Here is a 17940-nt window from a genome sequence, read left to right as displayed (position 1 = left end):
GTTTTACAGAGAGAGGTAGCATCAGGCTGAGTAATGTAATGAAAAGAGCATGACTTTGGTGTCAGACAGACCTGGATTCAAATCCCAATTCTGCCTCTTACTGCTTTGTGAATTTGAACAGTTATTTCATGTTTCTTAGTTTTTCTTACAGAGTGTAATGATACTATATCATGAGGTTTAAAATAAGATTATGATAATTTGTAGAATGTTCCTTAACATAAAGGACACTCTAATAATGAGAAGAAAATCAGCAAAAGATTTTCAGAGAGGTGCCTGTGATTTCTCCTAGATTATAATAAAAATCAGTTCAGTTCAGTTGCTCAGTCATGTCCGACTATTTGTGACCCTATGGACTGCAGCATGTCAGGCCTCCCTGGCCATGCCAAACTCCCGGAGTTTACCCCAACTCATCTCCATTGAGTCAGTGATACCATCCAACCATCACATCCTCTGTCGTCCCCTTCTCCTCCCACCTTCAATCTTTCCCAGTGTTTTTTTATTTATTTACTCTTAACAGTTGTCATATTTTCCCCAGGAATGTTCTAGTAACTTTTCACTTTGAACTCTTAACCCTTGGAAAAATCCTATCAAGCCGCTAACATATTTGTTGTCACTTTACATTTGAGAGAGCTGAAATACAGAGAGGTTAAGATGCTTGCCAAATGTCACAGAGCTAGGCCAAAGTCCATATTCTGAACTGTATTGATATAGACTGGAGATGATATTAGATAGCCTCCTAATGAATGAATTTACTTTGCATATTTTTGGTTTTAATAATGAGATGATTAGAAAAAAAAAAGAAAATGCATCTTTAAATCCCTAGAGCAAGTCATATAAAGGTTACTTTATGGTCATATCAGGTTTCTATTCGGCAGCTAATTCCAAAGATACAGATAATCAAGAAGTGTAAATCACCATGTCATTTTAATAAGACACTTCATTTTCACATATAGCTACAAAAGATGAAATGTTGAAGAGTACCAGTGACTCAATGGACATGAGTTTGAGCAAACTTCAGGAGATAGTAAAGGACAGGGAAGCCTGGCACGCTACTGTCCAGTCTGATAGAGTCAGACTTAGTGACTAAACAATAACAAAATTGAAATATTTAAAGACAGAAGTTTGCCAGTTTCTATTAGTTAAGCTCTCATATTTGTGATAATTTTAGAATTCAGAAGTTTTAACATGGATAAGTTCAATATGTACATTTTTCCAATTAGTAAAAAAAAAAAAAAAAAAAGATGTAGGTTATCTATAAGAACCCAGGTTCCTTTTTATCCACAGTAAGACTTAAGTTCTAAAACACTTAAATAGGTAAAATTGTACATCAAGAACACCAAACATATTGTACAGGAATACAGGTCTGCTTTCAGTTGCTTGCTCATTAACTCGATATAAGTTGGAAAAACTATGGCCCAGAAAACTCCAAAGTAGAAAGATGTTTCACTTGTAATTAACTGAGTTGACCAATAACCATAGAGGAAATTAGAACTATAGTTTAAAAAAAAAATGTATTTCTCAAAGACAGTCCCCAGTGACTCATGACGTCAGTTGTTCAAGACCAGAGAAAAATCTGAAAAGTGTCTCAGTTTGTATCTGGCATAAACTCAATGTGGAAAGTGGACAAAGATAGAATAAAACAAGAAAACCATAAACCAATGAATTATTTGGAGAGTTTTAACAAATTATAAGCAAAGTTATTTCCAGAACTGCTTTTAAAAGAATACTATGCCATGAAATTATTTAAATATAATTCTGTTTTAAGGACTATTGGGGCTTCCCCCATAACTGAATGGGTAAAGAATCTGCCTTCATTGCAGAAGACACAGGAGATGTGAGTTTGACCCCTGGCTTGGGAAGTCCCTTGGAGGAGGAAATGGCAACCCACTCCAGTATTTTTGCCTGAAAAATCCCAGGGACAGAGAAGCCTGGTGGACTACAATCCAAAGGGTTGCAAAGAGTTGGCCATGACTAAGCACAATACCATTTGTTTTAAGGACAATATTAATATAACAGTTGTAATTTATTACATTTTGAAACTTAAGGGTAAGATGTCTACAATACCCTTGATAGATATCAAAAATGTATTAATAAAATGTAACACAGAGCTTTTCTGGTGGTCCAGTGTTGAGAGCCCACCTGCCAGTGCAGAGGACACGGGTTCTATTCCTGCTCCAGGAAGGTCCCATGTGCCACAGAGCAACTGAGCCCACGTGCCATAGCTACTGAGCTCATGCACTGTGAAGCCCGCGAGCCACAACTACTGAGCCCACGGGCTGCAATTACTACCGAAGCCCATCACCTAGAGCCTGTGCTACACAACAGGAGAAGCCACTGCAGTGAGAAGCCCTGCACCGCAGCCTGGAGCAGCCCCGTCCTACGCAAACAGAGAGAAAGCTCACACACAGCAATGAAGACCCAGCACAGCCAAAAATCAAATAAATCAATCTTTTTTTAAAAATTTAATATCCATTCCTGATTACACAAGAAAGTCTCTTGGTAAATTAGGTAAATGGAAGGAAACTTCCCTAATTGGGTACAACATATCTACTAGAAACCTAAGTCTCCTGTCTTAGTTTAGGCAAACAACCAAAGAAGCTTCTTTCTTACTTAAGTCCAAGGTGAGTGTTTCTGGTTAGCCAGCCCTATTCACAGTCTTACAGGTACTCAGAATCCTTGCATCTCATGGCCTCATCTCCTGGAAACTCATCCTCTATATTCAGCTTCAAAAAGGAGGATGGAGGAGTGTAAGTGAGAGTTTTTAGGGGCCTGGCATAAATACTGTTCACATTACACTGGGGAGAGCATAGTCCCATGGCTGTACCCAGTCATGAGGGAAGCAGGAAGATAGATTCTAGCTGTGTGCTCAAAGGGAAAACTGGAAAATTGCTTCTGTGGATGCTCTGGCTAACTGTATCTGCAGATCCTGCTTCTCACTCACCTTGTCCCCAAGAGAGATAACCCCAAATCTTAGGGAGTTACTACATTCATCTCAAAGGTAAGAACTCTCACTGCGGTGCAGTCCAATTCATCAAATACTTCAGATCAAGTATGTGGTTCCTTATGGTTTGGTGACCGATGAACTAAAAATATTAACAAATGTTCACAACTCCTGCATACCCACAGGTAGCAGAGCGGAAGGGGACAACAGCAATAAAAGGCTCTATTTGGAAAAGGGATACACACAAAATCTCAGACCAAACACAAAATTAAAATCTTGATGGATATGTATCTAAACATGAAATATCTAACCACAAAAGACTGAACTACTGAATATTAAAAGTCACTATATAGTAAAATAGGTTTCTGTTTGGATTAGGACGGTCTCTTGAGCATGACACAACACCCAGAAATCTTGAAGTAAAACAATGGACAGATTTGTCCTCATAAAAATGTAAAATTTCTGTATCTCAGGCAGTACCTTAGACATGAGTAATAAGTATTTACAACATAACTAACAATTGGTTAATATCTCTAATATAAGAAAAAGACAACCAACCCAAAATAAAATTGGGGGTTTTTGCCTTTCTGTTGGGAAACTAACCGCACCCAGGAATGTTTTCTCCTTCCCCAACCTTCTCTGTCCTTCTATTCTAAGCCTTGGCTTTCTTTTCGTGAGTATGGAAATATATACCCCATTCTGTAAATTCAAAGGGAAATTTTTAGCTAATGAAAATTATGAGAATTTCTGAGAGTCTAAGAAAACAAAGGATAAGTTTGAAGAGGGTAATTGCAGTCTGGAATTTGTGCTGGACCATTTTGGAAAGTACTGCCACAGCACATGGGGGCTTCACCAGGAATTCCGCCTGCCTGCAGGGAGAAGAGCTGCCCCGGTGGCTCAGTGGTAAAGAATCCAGCCACCAATGCAGAAGATACAGTAGACGGGGTATCAATCCCTGGATCAGGAAGGTCCCCTGGAGAAGGAAATGGCAACCCACTCCAGTGCCCTTGCCTGGAAAATTCTATGGACAGAGGAACCTGGTGGGCTAGAGTCCATAGGGTGGCAAAGAGTTGGACACAGCTGAGCACACATGCCTGCAGGTAGAAGCCAGGAGCAGAGAAGAGGGATTCAGTGCAGATGACAGGGAATGCGATGGGATCCCCACAGTGGCTGTGCCACGTGCGTCCTACTCTCCTCTCCACTCGTTCAGGTTTGTCTTTGAGCAGGAGCCATGTTGAAGGAGAGGCAGAAACTGACAGTGCCCAGAGAGAATGACTCAGCCCAGAATACCAGCCTCGAAGGAATCCCATCCAGCATGCATCCCACCTTTTCCCCATTTCAACTGAAAACAGTGGGGAGCACGAACCTCAATAGCTGTTTCTCCAGCTCCCACAAGGAAGGCTGAGGGTCTGACAGTATAAAGGATCTGGCAAAGGATCCAAAGCACAGAGATGAACTATAATTAGAAATCACCAACATCCGGCATGCAGCCACTGTGAAAAAACAGACAACAACCCAACAGAGGTACAACTGTGCAAAAGTTAATAGAGTGATAAGAAAAGGACTTTAATACAAGTTTAATTAGTGTCTTCAGATATAGGATGGAGTCACAATAATGAATCAGAAACTGTCTGTTATAAAACCAAAGACAGACCTTGGAAGTAAAAAATTATTGAAATTAAAAATTCAGTAGATATAAATAGAAGAATGGGCGCAGCTATAAAAGAAACTGGATATCTGGAAGACAGCCTGGAAATGAAGGACGAGGTGAGAAAAAGATGAAAACTTAACACATGGAAGAGAGTTCTGCAAGCCATAGTATCTACCCAGTAGAAAATAACAAAAACAGAGGAAAGGTAAAATATGAAGAAATAATAGGATGAAATTTCTTCTAGTTGAAGAAACATATAAATCCTCAGATTCAAATGGTACCAACTATGCTGCTGCTGCTAAGTCATTTCAGTCGTGTCCAACTCTGTGCAACCCCATAGACGGCAGCCCACCAGGCTCCCCCGTCCCCGGGATTCCAACTATAGAGAAGGATTAAAAATAAACACACAACAAAGATAAAACAATGTACAAAAGTAATGAAAGTTAAGAACATGAGGTATATAGTCAATGTGCTAAAACTACAAGAGAAAAGACAGACTTCTGAAGCCTCCAGAGAGGGTTAGAAAAAGGTTGTTCAAAATAAGTGGCATTACATGTGTCATCAACAGTATTGGATGAAAGAAGATACTGAACAATATCTTTAGCCTGCTGAAAGAAAAGAACTTGAAATCAAAATGATTAAGATGGAGTCAAAAATCTGAATAAATAAATCTCTATTTAAATACATTTTAAAAAGTTTCTCAGCTGTGCTATGGAGAGTCAAGAAAGTGATCTGTGTGTACCTGCTTAAGTGAAAAGAAAGTGAAGTCATCCAGTCGTGTCCGACTCTTTGCGACCCCGTGGACTGTAGCGTACCAGGCTCCTCTGTCCATGGGATTCTCTAGGCAAGAATACTGGAGTCGGTTGCCATTTCCTTCTCCAGGGGGTCTTCCTGACCCAGGGATCAAACCCAGGTCTCCCGCATTGTGGACAGACGCTTTTCCCTCTGAGCCACCAGGGAAGCTTGGGCCAGTGTAAAAAACCACTTAGGGGCAAGTGAATCTCAAGGATGAAAGTCAGAGTTCTGTGATCCAGCTTCCCAACCTGTGTGGAGACCTGCCATTTTATTTTTTGAAGGAAGCTGACGAGTTTCATTATAGATGTATTCCTTTTCACCATATTTCCATTCCTATTCACAACTACTAATTCCTCTCCTATTTTGTGCAAAGATTAGGCAAAATAATCAGAGATACTAAGGAGTCAGGCTATGAGTTGGAAGACAAATGTATCCTCACTCCAACCAGCTACATATTGCAGGATCCAGGCAAGCACTTAGCCTTAGAGCCTGTATTTCTTTTTCACCCACCAGATGGGAAGGATACCATTTACCCACCTATCTTGTAGATTTGTATTTGAGGATTAAAAGAGGGTGAACATCTGGTAATGGATAAAAAGAAGTATACATGGGAGATTTAGTGTTAGTTTGAAGGGTATGTGTGGAACAAAAATGAAAAAATATGAAGACACACCAGTTATGATACATTTATAACCTTTTCCATCTCCAGGCCAGCAATCACTTGTGTCCTGCTGCCCCAAATATGCCCTGAGCATGTCTCCTTGTACTTAGGCCCTACACGGAGTTAGTGTAGTAGCATCTCTAGCAATTTGTTCAATGTATGCTTAATAAATGATTCTGCAGTAAAAGAAAAAGGTTAAGGATAATCTTCAATCATAAAGAAAATACTGAGCTCTGTTCATTATTCTCTGAGGAGGATGCTCTGATTATGGAAAATTTTTCTTTAAAATGACAAAGTGAATAAAAATGTTGGTGTTAAAAAGAATAGCTATAGAGAAGCAGCTATCTAGGGTAACACCATTCAGAAGGGGCTAGGCGAGTTTAGAATTTGATATAATTTTCATAAAGCCTGGCAATAACTGACTTTATTCCAATATTTCAAATGGTTACAAAAAAGAAATAATGAAGTAATTAAGATTGTAAAAAAGTTAAATTTAGTGATAAACTCCCAACATAAGAGTAGTGTGCTATATGAAAGATATTTGAAATAAAAGAAAATGGAGATAAGGTGATTCTAATGCAATTTTAAATCTCTAGAGACATATATCATCAAACTCCTCCAGTAGAAATGCTTTTTATTATACTCTCATGTCTTACTCATTTGTATGTATTCAGAGTATTTTATTCTAAGATTACATATATGGCTGAATAAATTTCTTAGTGTCCACAGACTTTTTATTTTAGTGGAATATTTGTATATAAATGTTTTCAGCAAATTACCAGATCAGTGACAATTTATGGAACATGAACTGAATTAATAAATTCATCTGAAGAGAAGAAAAATGTTTCATTGCTCCTGAACTCTTATGTATTGAATTTTACTTTTTATGAAGTGATATAAAAATGTATTTCTAATGGTAAAAATATATGAATATATGAAAAAATTAGGTTTATATCAAGTTAGAGAAGATGAGGCTTGGAAGATAATTTAAAATCAAATAGTTAAGAGTCTGTTGAAGCTGAAACTCCAATACTTTGGCCACCTGATGTGAAGAGCTGACTCATTTGAAAAGACCCTGATGCTGGGAAAGATTGAAGGCAGGAGGAGAAGGGGATGACAGAGGATGAGATGGTTGCATAGCATCACCAACTCAATGGACATGAGTTTGGGTAAACTCCAGGAGTTGGTGATGGACAGGGAGGCCTGGCATGCTGCGGACCTCACTGGTGTGCTGCGGTGCATGGGGTTGCAAAGAGTCTGACATGACCGAGTGAACTGAACTGAGTGTAAAAGTCTTGAAAAGTTTGGCTTGGGTGGGATATCAGAGATCATCTGGTATTTAATTAACCTGTTAACTTTATGTTCAGAGAAATTAGGTCCCAAGAATCCCTCCAATTTCTTTTTTATTGAAGTATAGTTCATTTATAGTACTGTGTTATGTTAGTTTCATGTATACAGTAAAGTGAGATATATATATTCTTTTCAGATTCTTTTCTATTATAGATTTTTGCATTATCCTTGAATATAGTTCACTGTGCTATGCAGTAGTCTTTGTTGTTATCTGTTTTATAAATTGTGGTTTTCATTCTGTCTATCCTCTGATGGATAAGGATAAGAAGCTTGTGGAAGCTTCCTGATGGAAGGGACTGGCTGTGGGGAAATCTGGGTCTTGTTCTGATGGGTGGGATATATTTTTTGCAGCTGAAGATGGAGAAGCTCTATACAGTCAGCAAAAGCAAGACCAGGAGCTCACTGTGGCTCAGATCATGAATTCCTTATTGCAAAAATTCAGACTTAAATTGAAGAGAGTAGGGGAAACCACTATACCATTCAGAAAGTGTGTGAAAGAAAGTGTGAAGTCACTCAATTGTGTCTGACTCTTGCGACACCATGGACTGTAGCCCAGGTACAGTAACACCAGGCTTCTCCATCCCTGGAATTTTCCAGGCAAGAGTACTGGAGTGGGTTGCCATTTCCTTCTCCAGGGGATCTTCCCGACCCAGGGATTGAACCTGGGTCTCCAGCATTGCAGGCAGATGCTTTACCATCTGAGCCACCAGGGAATAGACCATTCAGGTATGACCTAAATCAAATCCCTTGATTATACAGTTCAGTTCAGTTCAGTCGCTCACTCATGTCCAACTCTTTGCAACTCGTGAATCGCAGCACGCCAGGCCTCCCTGTCCATCACCAACTCCCAGTTTACTCAAACGCATGTCCATCGAGTCGATGATGCCATCCATCCATCTCATCTTCTGTCATCCCCTTTTCCTCCTGCCCCCAATCCCTCCCAGCATCAGAGTCTTTTCTAATGAGTCAGCTCTTCGCATGAGGTGGCCAAAGTATTGGAGTTTCAACTTCAGCATCAGTCCTTCCAATGAACACCCAGGACTGATCTCCTTTAGGATGGACTGGTTGGATTTCCTTGCAGGCCAAGGGACTCTCAAGAGTCTTCTTCAACACCACAGTTCAAAAGCATCAATCCTTCAGTGCTCAGCTTTCTTCACAGTCCAACTCTCACATCCATACATGACCACTGGAAAAACCATAGCCTTGACTAGACGGACCTTTGTTGGCAAAGTAATATCTTTGCTTTTAATATACTATCTAGGTTGTTCAAAACTTTCCTTCCCAGGAGTAAATGTCTTTTAATTTCATGGCTGCAATCACCATCTGCAGTGATTTGGGAGCCCAAAATAATAAAGTCAGCCACTGTTTCCATTGTTTCCCCATCTATTTTCCATGAAGTGATGGGACCAGATGCCATGATATTAGTTTTCTGAATGTTGAGCTTTAAGCCAACTTTTTCACTCTCCTCTTTCACTTTCATCAAGGGGCTTTTTAGTTCCTCTTCACTCACAGTAGAAGTGACAAATAGATTCAAGGGATTAGATATGATAGACAGACTGCCTGAAGAACTATGGACAGAGGTTTATAACACTGTACAGGAGGCAGTGATCAAAACCATCCCCAAGAAGAAGAAATGCAAAAAGACAAAATGGTTGTCTGAGGAGGCCTTACAAATAGCTGAGAAAAGAAGGGAAGGGAAAGGCAAAGGAGAAAAGGAAATATATATGTATCTGAATGCAGAGTTCCAAAGAATAGCAAGGAGAGATAAGAAAGCCTTCCTCAGTGATCAGTGCAAAGAAACAGGAAAACAATAGAATGGGAAAGACTAGAGATCTTGTCAAGAAAATTAGAGATATCAAGGGAATATTTCATGCAAAGATGGGCACAATAAAGGACAGAAACTGTATGGACCTCACAGAGGCAGAAGATATTAAGAAGACGTGGCAAGAATACATTGGAGAACTATCCAAAAAAGATCTTAATGACCCAGATGACCACAATGGTGTGATCCCTTACCTAGAGCCATGTATCCTGGAGTGCAAAGACAAGTGGGCCTTAGAAAGCATCTCTACGGACAAAGCTAGTGGAGGTGATGGAATTCCAGTTGAGCTATTTCAAATCCTAAAAGATGATGCTGTAAAAGTGCTACACTCAATATGCTAATAAATTTGGAAAACTCAGCCGTGGCCACGGGACTGGAAAATGTCAGTTTTCACTCCAATCCCAAAGAAAGACAATATCAAAGAATGCTCAAACTACCACACAATTGTTCTCATCTCATACACTAGCAAAGTAATGTTCAAAATTCTCCAAGCTAGGCTTCAACAGTACATGAACTGAGAACTTCCAGATGTTCAAGCTGGATATAGGAAAGGCAGAGAAATCAGAGATCAAATTGCAAACATCTGTTGGATCATAGAAAAAGCAAGAGAATTCCAGAAAAACATCTGTTTCATTGACTACACTAAAGCCTTAAACTGTGTGGATCACAACAAACTGTGGGAAATTCTTAATGACATAGGAATACCAGACCACCTCACCTGCCTCTCAAGAAACCTGCACACAGGTCAAGAAGCAACAGTTTGAAATGGACATGAAACAACAGACTGGTTCAAAATTGGGAAAGGAGTACGTCAAGACTGTATATTGTCACCCTGCTTATTTAACTTATATGCAGAGTACATCATGCAAAATGCCAGGCTGGATGAAGCACAAGCTGGAATCAAGATTGCTGGGAAAAATATCAATAACCTCAGATATGCAGATGACATCACCCTTATGGTAGAAAATGAAGAGGAACTAAAGAGCCTCTTGATGAAAGTGAAAGAGGAGAGTGGAAAACATGGATTAAAACTCAACTTTCAAAAAACTAAGATCATGGCATCTGGTCCCATCACTTCATGGCCAATAGATGGGGAAACAATGGAAACAGTGACAGAATTTATTTTCTTAGGCCCCAAAATCACTGCAGATGGTGACTGCAGCCATGAAATTAAAAGATTCTTGATCTTTGGAAGAAAAGCTATGACAAACCTAGACAGCATATTAAAAAGCAGAGACATTACTTTACCAACAAAGGTACATATAGTCAAAGCTATGGTTTATCCTATAATCCTGTATGCATGTGAGAGTTGGACTATAAAGAAAGTTGAGCGCCAAAGAACTGATGCTTTTAAACTGTGGTGTTGGAGAAGACTCTTGAGAGATAAGCAGGACAATCAAACCAGTCCATCCTACAGTAAATCAGCCATGAATATTCATTGGAGGGACTGATGCTGAAGCTGAAGCTCCAATACTTTGGCTACCTGAGGCGAAGAACTGACTCACTGGAAAAGAACCTGATGCCGGGAAAGATTGAAGGCAGGAGGAGAAGGGGATGATAGAAGATGAGATGGTTGTATGGCATCACCAACTCAATGGACATGGGTTTGAGTAAGCTCCGAGAGTTGGTGATGGACTGGGAAGCCTGGAGTGCTGCAGTCCATGGGGTCGCAGAGTCAGACAAGACTGTGCAACTGAACTGATGCTTTCAATTAAAAGATTTTAACTAAACAATGCTTGATACACTAGACAATAGTGTTTTCTGGCCATCTTTGAGGCACATGTCCTATCAGAGAAATGTTGCCCACTGTTTTTGTCTCTCTCTCTCTTGCATGCATACACACACTTCCAAAAGTCTGTAATTAGATAACTGAACTTTTCTCTCACTTGTCAGCAAAGCACATTTATCCAGAAGAGTGAAAATATCAAGCAATAAGGCAACAAAAGCAAAAATTAAAAAGTGGGACTACTGAAAAGCTTCGCCACAGCAAAGGAAACAATCCATGAAATGAAAAGGCAACATATGAAATGGAAGGAAATATTTGTTAATCATATATCTGATAAAGGGTTAATATCCAAAATATATAAAGAACTCATACAACTCAAAAGCAAAAACAGACAAGCTGAATTAAAAATGGGACAGAGGAAGTGAATAGACATTTCTTCCAAGAAGTTATACAGGAAGCCAACAGATACATGAAAAGGTGCTCAACATCTGTCATCATCAGTGAAATGAAAATCAAAACCACAATAAATCATCTCACACTTGTTAGAATGGCTGTCCTCATAAAGACAAGAGTTAAGGTTGATGAGGATGTGGAAAAATAGGAATCCTTGTCCACTTTTGATGAGAATGTACATTGTGTTGCCACTATGGAAAACAGTATGGAGGTTCTTCAAAAATTAAAAATAGAATTACCATATAATCCAGAAATCCTACTTCTGAGTATATATCCAAAGAAAATGAAAAGAGGATAACAAAGAAATATCTGCACCCCCATATTCCTAGCAGCGTATTCACAACAGCAGATATATGAAACAACCTGAGAATCCATCAACAGAAGATGAATTCAGGAAGTGGGTGGTGATGGGGACACAAAGCCAAGTGGACTTTAGCCACAGGATAATTTCTGCAATGTGTAATTAAAGTATCTTGGGCTTTCTTGGCAAATTCTATCCAGGAGCGGGGAAACACACCACAGTTCTTTTACATATCTGCCTTCTTTTGATCTGAATTCAGTCACCTTGGTAATAATGAGAATTTTCTATTAGAATTACTTGTTTTAATACCCAAGTTCTAACTTTAAGCCTCATTATGTGGAGCAAAAGAAGCCAGACACGAAAGAGTACCAACCATGTTTCCATTAAAATGAAGCCCTAAAATAACAAAACTCATCTATGATGATAGAAATCAGTCCTGTGGTTGCCTCAAGGAGGGCAGGAATTGAGTGGGAAGGGTCATCAGGGAACTTTCTAGAGTAAGTATTCTGTAGCCTGATATAGGTGAGAGCTTATGCATTTGTCAAAGCTCACCAAACTGTGCATTTAAGATCTGTTCATTTCACTGTAAATAACACCTGTTATTAAAATGAATGCATGCATTTATACTATTTCATACCAAATTAAACATAATTACGAAAAAATACATGTGTTTTTCCTTGGGAAGGTCTGTCAGAAATCTAAATTCAAGTCTGTATGTAGTTGTCAGTTGCAAGCACAAGAGTATGAATAGGACAGAAGCCTATGGGCTATATTCCTGAGCCTATATGCCCCTCAGGAATTCTCCCTGGATTTCTGTAGCCATGCCTAAAACAGCAATTCTCACTGGGAAGAGGAAAACAGTGGGAAATAACACCTCCTGATGGTTGGGCTCCAAAATCACTGCAGATGGTGACTGCAGCCATAAAATTAAAAGACGCTTACTCCTTGGAAGGAAAGTTATGACCAACCTAGATAGCGTATTCAAAAGCAGAGACATTACTTTGCCAACAAAGGTTCGTCTAGTCAAGGCTATGGTTTTTCCTATGGTCATGTATGGATGTGAGAGTTGGACTGTGAAGAAGGCTGAGTGCTGAAGAATTGATGCTTTTGAACTGCAGTGTTGGAGAAGACTCTTGAGAGTCCCTTGGACTGCAAGGAGATCCAACCAGTCCATTCTGAAGGAGATCAGCCCTGGGATTTCTTTGGAAGGAATGATGCTAAAGCTGAAACTCCAGTACTTTGGCCACCTCATGTGAAGAGTTGACTCATTGGAAAAGACTCTGATGCTGGCAGGGATTGGGGGCAGGAGGAGAAGGGGACGACAGAGGATGAGATGGCTGGATGGCATCACTGACTCGATGGATGTGAGTCTGGGTGAACTCTGGGAGTTGGTGATGGACGGGAGGCCTGGCATGCTGCGATTCATGGGGTTGCAAAGAGTCAGACACGACTGAGCGACTGAACTGAACTGAACTGAACTGAACTGTTGGTTAAATCAGAACAACCAGGCTGCGTTTTCGAATGCAGAGATGGGCTAACGCTCTGGTTCACCCCCAAAGATTCTCTCAGGATGCTTCCCCACCTTAAGAACCATCTCAGAAGGAGCCACTGTGATTAAAGAGAGCCTTGTAACCCTTGGCTACATTGGGTATAAGCTCTTGATCCCATGAGGTTAGGTCGTTCAGGTTTACCAACCTCTACCTCACTTTATTACTGTCATCTACCAACTTCCTAGGATATCCCCTCTCATTAACTGGCAAATATAGGACCTGAATCTTTCTTTGTACCCCAGTTCCTATCATAATTCTGGTGATATCAAGGTTGTGTGTTAATAGATGAGCCATCCAGAAAACGAACCCAGACTTTCGTGATTCCAGGGTCTCTCACATCCACTCTGCTTTAGCCAAATCACACCTAGAATCTTGTCATCACCTGGAACGCACCACATCTGAAACTCTGAAGTGCACTGTCCCGTTATGAGTCTCAACCTCTTATCCTTCTACTTCTCTTGTGCCTTCACTCCCACCGTACCTTCTTTCAACACTAGAGAGACCTCCAGTTCTTTAACCCCCATAATGTTTCCCTGTCTGTGAGGACTTGCTAAGGCTTCCATGCCAACTTAGACTGTTATAACATGATAGGTTGTCTCAATTTTTTTATCAGTATCTTTGACACTTTTTTAACATACTTTCATAACAACACCTGGACAGTAAATCTCCAGCCAAAGATCAAAACACTATTACTGCTTACTGTTATCTTTATTCTTGTGCACACACGACTAAAGAATGGTTCTAATTGACAAATTTTATGGTTCTAGTTGATAAGTTTCATGGGCATTTTTAATCCCAATTTCACTGAATTGTAGAGAAGTTATAACTGATCATCCTAAAAGAAACACTCCACAATCATAAGAACTAATAAACAAGTCAGGAAGTTTGCAGAATATGAAGTCAACATACAAAAATCAATTACTTTATGTTAGTATCCTAGCAGTGAACAATCCATAAATGTAACTTTAAAAAAAACTATTCCAATTGTAGTAGCATTAAAATAATAAAACATTCAGGAATAAATATAACAAAAGTGTAGTACTTGTACACCTAAAATTTTAAACCATCATTGAAAGAAAAAAAGGCCTACATAAATGGAAAGACATCCCACATCTAAGAATTGGAAGACTTAATATTGTTAACATAAGCAAAACTTTCCAAATTGATCTAAAGATTCAGTGCAATTTATTTCAAAATTGCAGCTGGCTTCTTTGCACAAGATGACAAGGTAATTCTAAAATTCATAGGAAATGCAAGGGAACTAGAATAACCAAAGCAATCTTGGGGAAAAATAATGGATTTGAGGGACTCACACTTCCCAATTTCAAAATTTACTACAAAGCTACTGTCATCAAGACAGTGTCATACTGGCATAAAAGTAGACATTTGGATCATTTGAGAATAGAATTGAAAGTCCAGAAATAAATTCCCATACTTATGGTCAAATGATTTTTGATGAGGATGCCAAAAGATTCAGTGGGGAGAAAAGAGTCTTTGCCACAAATGGTGCTGGTATAACTGCAGATCCAAATGTAAAAAATGAATCTGGAGCTTTAGGCTTCAGCCCTGCATGTAAAAACCACAATCTTACCCCCCAAAAAAGTGAAAAAAAAAACCACTAAAAATCAGGGACTTTCCCTGGACTCATGAAGCTTAGGTAGCAGGGCAAGCGACCACCCCAAAATCTGGATGGATGGTAAGGTCACTGAGGTCCACTTCCCTGGAATGGGAATCACTGGAGCCAGACACTGATAGCAACATTTTTGTGGTAATTCTGACAAGTTGCAGGAGCTGAGTGCGGACTAGTAAGAGAGTGAGAGACTCCTAGAATCTCTGATCTTAGGGGATCACTCATACTTCCATGGACTTTACTTCTAGGAAACCCACCAGGTTCTCACAGTGAAGAACCAAGAAACATCACCTCATGGCTCTGACAGGTGGTGGAAAAGTTTTCCTAATTTGAAATAAATCCAGAGTGATTTCCATAATGAAGCCCTGCCCTTCAGGGGAAAGATTCTACCCGAGTCTTTGTCCATTTGGGAGAAGTGCTGTCCCCTGCCTCCAGCCCTCAATGTGTTTGTTTCCTGTCCTGCCTAACAGAGAAGGGGTCCAAGAGACACTTGTGAAGGTCACCTACCAGGGACCAAAGCATACTCAAACACTGAGATTTAACTACAAAACTATAGAATGCTTTCCCTCCCAGACACCTCACCACCACACAAACAGGGCTGTGATATAGCAGGGGGCTATGGTTGAAAATGCAGATTCTGTCTAAGGAGGACTTCTCAGGGAATCATCCCTGGGCAGCAGGGGAGATGAACAGAAAGGCACTGCAGAAACCTGACGCCTCCCGCACCTACAGCTACATTAAACAGTAAGCACAGCCCAGCTCGTAGTAGACCTGCTTAGTTTCATTTATCCTAGTCATTTTATAAATGTACTGACCTTATCATAAGTTCTTTTACCAAACTTCTGATTGGTTGTATAGCAAAAGATGACTAACCTTTCTAATACTTTCCATATCATTAAGTGTTTGTATTATTGTATCATTTTATTTCTGCCTCTTTTGTTGCTCCAGTTTCAACCGAAGTCCTTTAAAGACAAAGACTGCATTTTACTTTTCTGTACCTTTCATTGATAGCCTAACTCAGTGATGGGTGAGTGGGTGAGTGAGGGAATGGGTGAGTGAGGGAATGGGTGAGTGAGTGAGTGAATGAACGAATGAACAAACCAGCTTAAGATTGTCATTGGGGTGACAAGGGAGCCCCTGGAGGAGGTACGGCAGTTCTGGTTGTTGCTATTGCTCTGATGGAACTTTCTTGGTCCTGGACATCCTCCCCCAGGGAAAAAGTGTCCAGTGGAGAATGGTCTGAAGTCAGCAGTCTGGTTTCTAGTCCTGAATGTACCACTAGATATCTGTGTGACCTTGAAGAGCTCAATGCTCTGGGCTTTTTACATCTCTGTAAAATAAACATTCCTTTCAGACCTATTATTCCAAGATTCTTAAAACCACTGGTCCTTATAAAGATGCAGGGGAAAAAACCTACCAAAATAAACCACAAACTTAGCAAATAATATTTATTTTTTAGATCCTATTCATATCTAGGATTTAATGAATGCCTGCTGTATTCAGGCACTGCTTTAAACAAGTACATCACTTGTATCATTCATATGAAAACCATTTCATTGACTTTGACAAAAGAGGCTTAGAAAGGTTGTGTCACTTACAGAGCTGGTGGTGGAACCAATTTCAGATCCAGGCTGTCTGACTCCCATAGCTGTGCTCTTGATCTTAATGTTTCTCCCAGCACAAGGGTAGAACCAGCCTTCCCTTCCGCCCTCGGAACCACTGGCCTCTTCTGAGATTGTATACTTCATTTGAAAGAGTAAAACTGCTGCCTCAATACAAAGTGATAATTCAAAAGGATGTTGTGAGAGAACAGAACTCCCAGCAGAGCAAAGAGATATTTGCTAATGACTTCATTTGGGACCAAGGCCTTTGTTTTATTTGGTATTACAGATCCTGGATTGAGAAATCAGTGTGTGGATAAGCTTTTGACCTGACTTTTGAACAGAATGTCATTCTTTCCTCCAAACCTTATCAGTCATGAGGTTGAAAGGTGAGTCTTATCCTTGCAACATCACCTACTTTTCTCCTACTGAGAGGGTTCCATTTGATGTAATATTAGGATAGGTTTCTTTCACATGAACTAGATGTAGGAAGCCATCTTAGTCTGCTTCCTCCCACTCCTTACCTCAGCTCACAGGTATATCAGCTACAAGAAACATATTGAAATGGTCAAATAGCCTTTAAAGCTGGGTCAGGAAGAGTAAGTAAACAGGGAAACTTTCCACCATATGAAATGTGTACTTTGAGTCCAACAAAGTATACAGAGTAACAAGTAAGATAAAGATGATTCTAGAACTAACAAAGATGTGATCAGCGCTCAGTGTTGCTGGGCCTTCTTCCTGCAATTTCAGCCACGTTTTCTTCTCATTCTTTTTTTCCCATTCCTCCCTTCACTTTTCTCCATTCAGCTATTCTTTCCCCAATCCTTTCCTTTCTGAGTGCCCCCAGGACTGGTATTGTCACACCTCCTGCTCCTAGAACATTGAGGAAAACAGGCCTTATGAGGACATATAAAAATGCTGAATATCCACATATGTATAGCATACATTCACACTTTGATTTTTCACATCCGTACTCTCAATCAACAGGTGAGTATTTATTGCCTATTCAGTCTTTACAAGTTCTTACCTACCCCCACATACATATGTGGGTATACCTTAGGAGAGATGTATGTATGTGTTCCCCTAAGGATTTTGCATTTTAGCTGGAGAGCCCCAAAGGAACTGAAATGGGGGCTTATTCTTGATACTTTACCACTGACCATGGGTTCAGAGTCTGCCAGGTCTGCAAATTACAGCCTGAGGAAAGCCATTTGGGAAAACTAGCAGAAATAAAGACTTTGCTGTCTGGTCCTTTTATTGGCCTTTCTGGAACTTTCTCTTTGAGCTCTGGGGAAAGCTCAAGTACAGGTAGGAACCAGTGTCCCTCTCTCATGACTTCCTATCTGTTCACTCAAAAGATCCTACAAGCTTGGGAAACATTGACACATAGGGTATCATAAATATGATACAATCTATGAAACAAAATCATTCCTTTTATGAGGTTTGCCTCTAAAGCATT

The 17940-nt window shown here is 39.9% G+C and overlaps 1 long non-coding RNA gene across 1 annotated transcript in view; it reads right to left on the bottom strand.

Moving 5' to 3' along the window:
- Window positions 1–16708, bottom strand: part of LOC104989019 — a 24036-nt gene extending 7328 nt beyond the window's left edge. Inside the window, exon 1 of the long non-coding RNA XR_825310.1 lies at window positions 16479–16708. This is a non-coding gene — a long non-coding RNA (uncharacterized LOC104989019). The remainder of the gene's footprint in view (window positions 1–16478) is intronic.
- Between the last annotated feature and the right edge of the window lie 1232 nt (window positions 16709–17940).

The sequence above is a fragment of the Bison bison genome, unplaced genomic scaffold, assembly GCF_000754665.1.
Source record: "Bison bison bison isolate TAMUID 2011002044 unplaced genomic scaffold, Bison_UMD1.0 scf7180017864145, whole genome shotgun sequence".
NCBI classification, from domain to species: domain Eukaryota; kingdom Metazoa; phylum Chordata; class Mammalia; order Artiodactyla; family Bovidae; genus Bison; species Bison bison.
The sequence above is the reverse complement of the archived record's forward strand: the minus strand, read 5'-3'. Positions and strand labels throughout refer to the sequence as shown.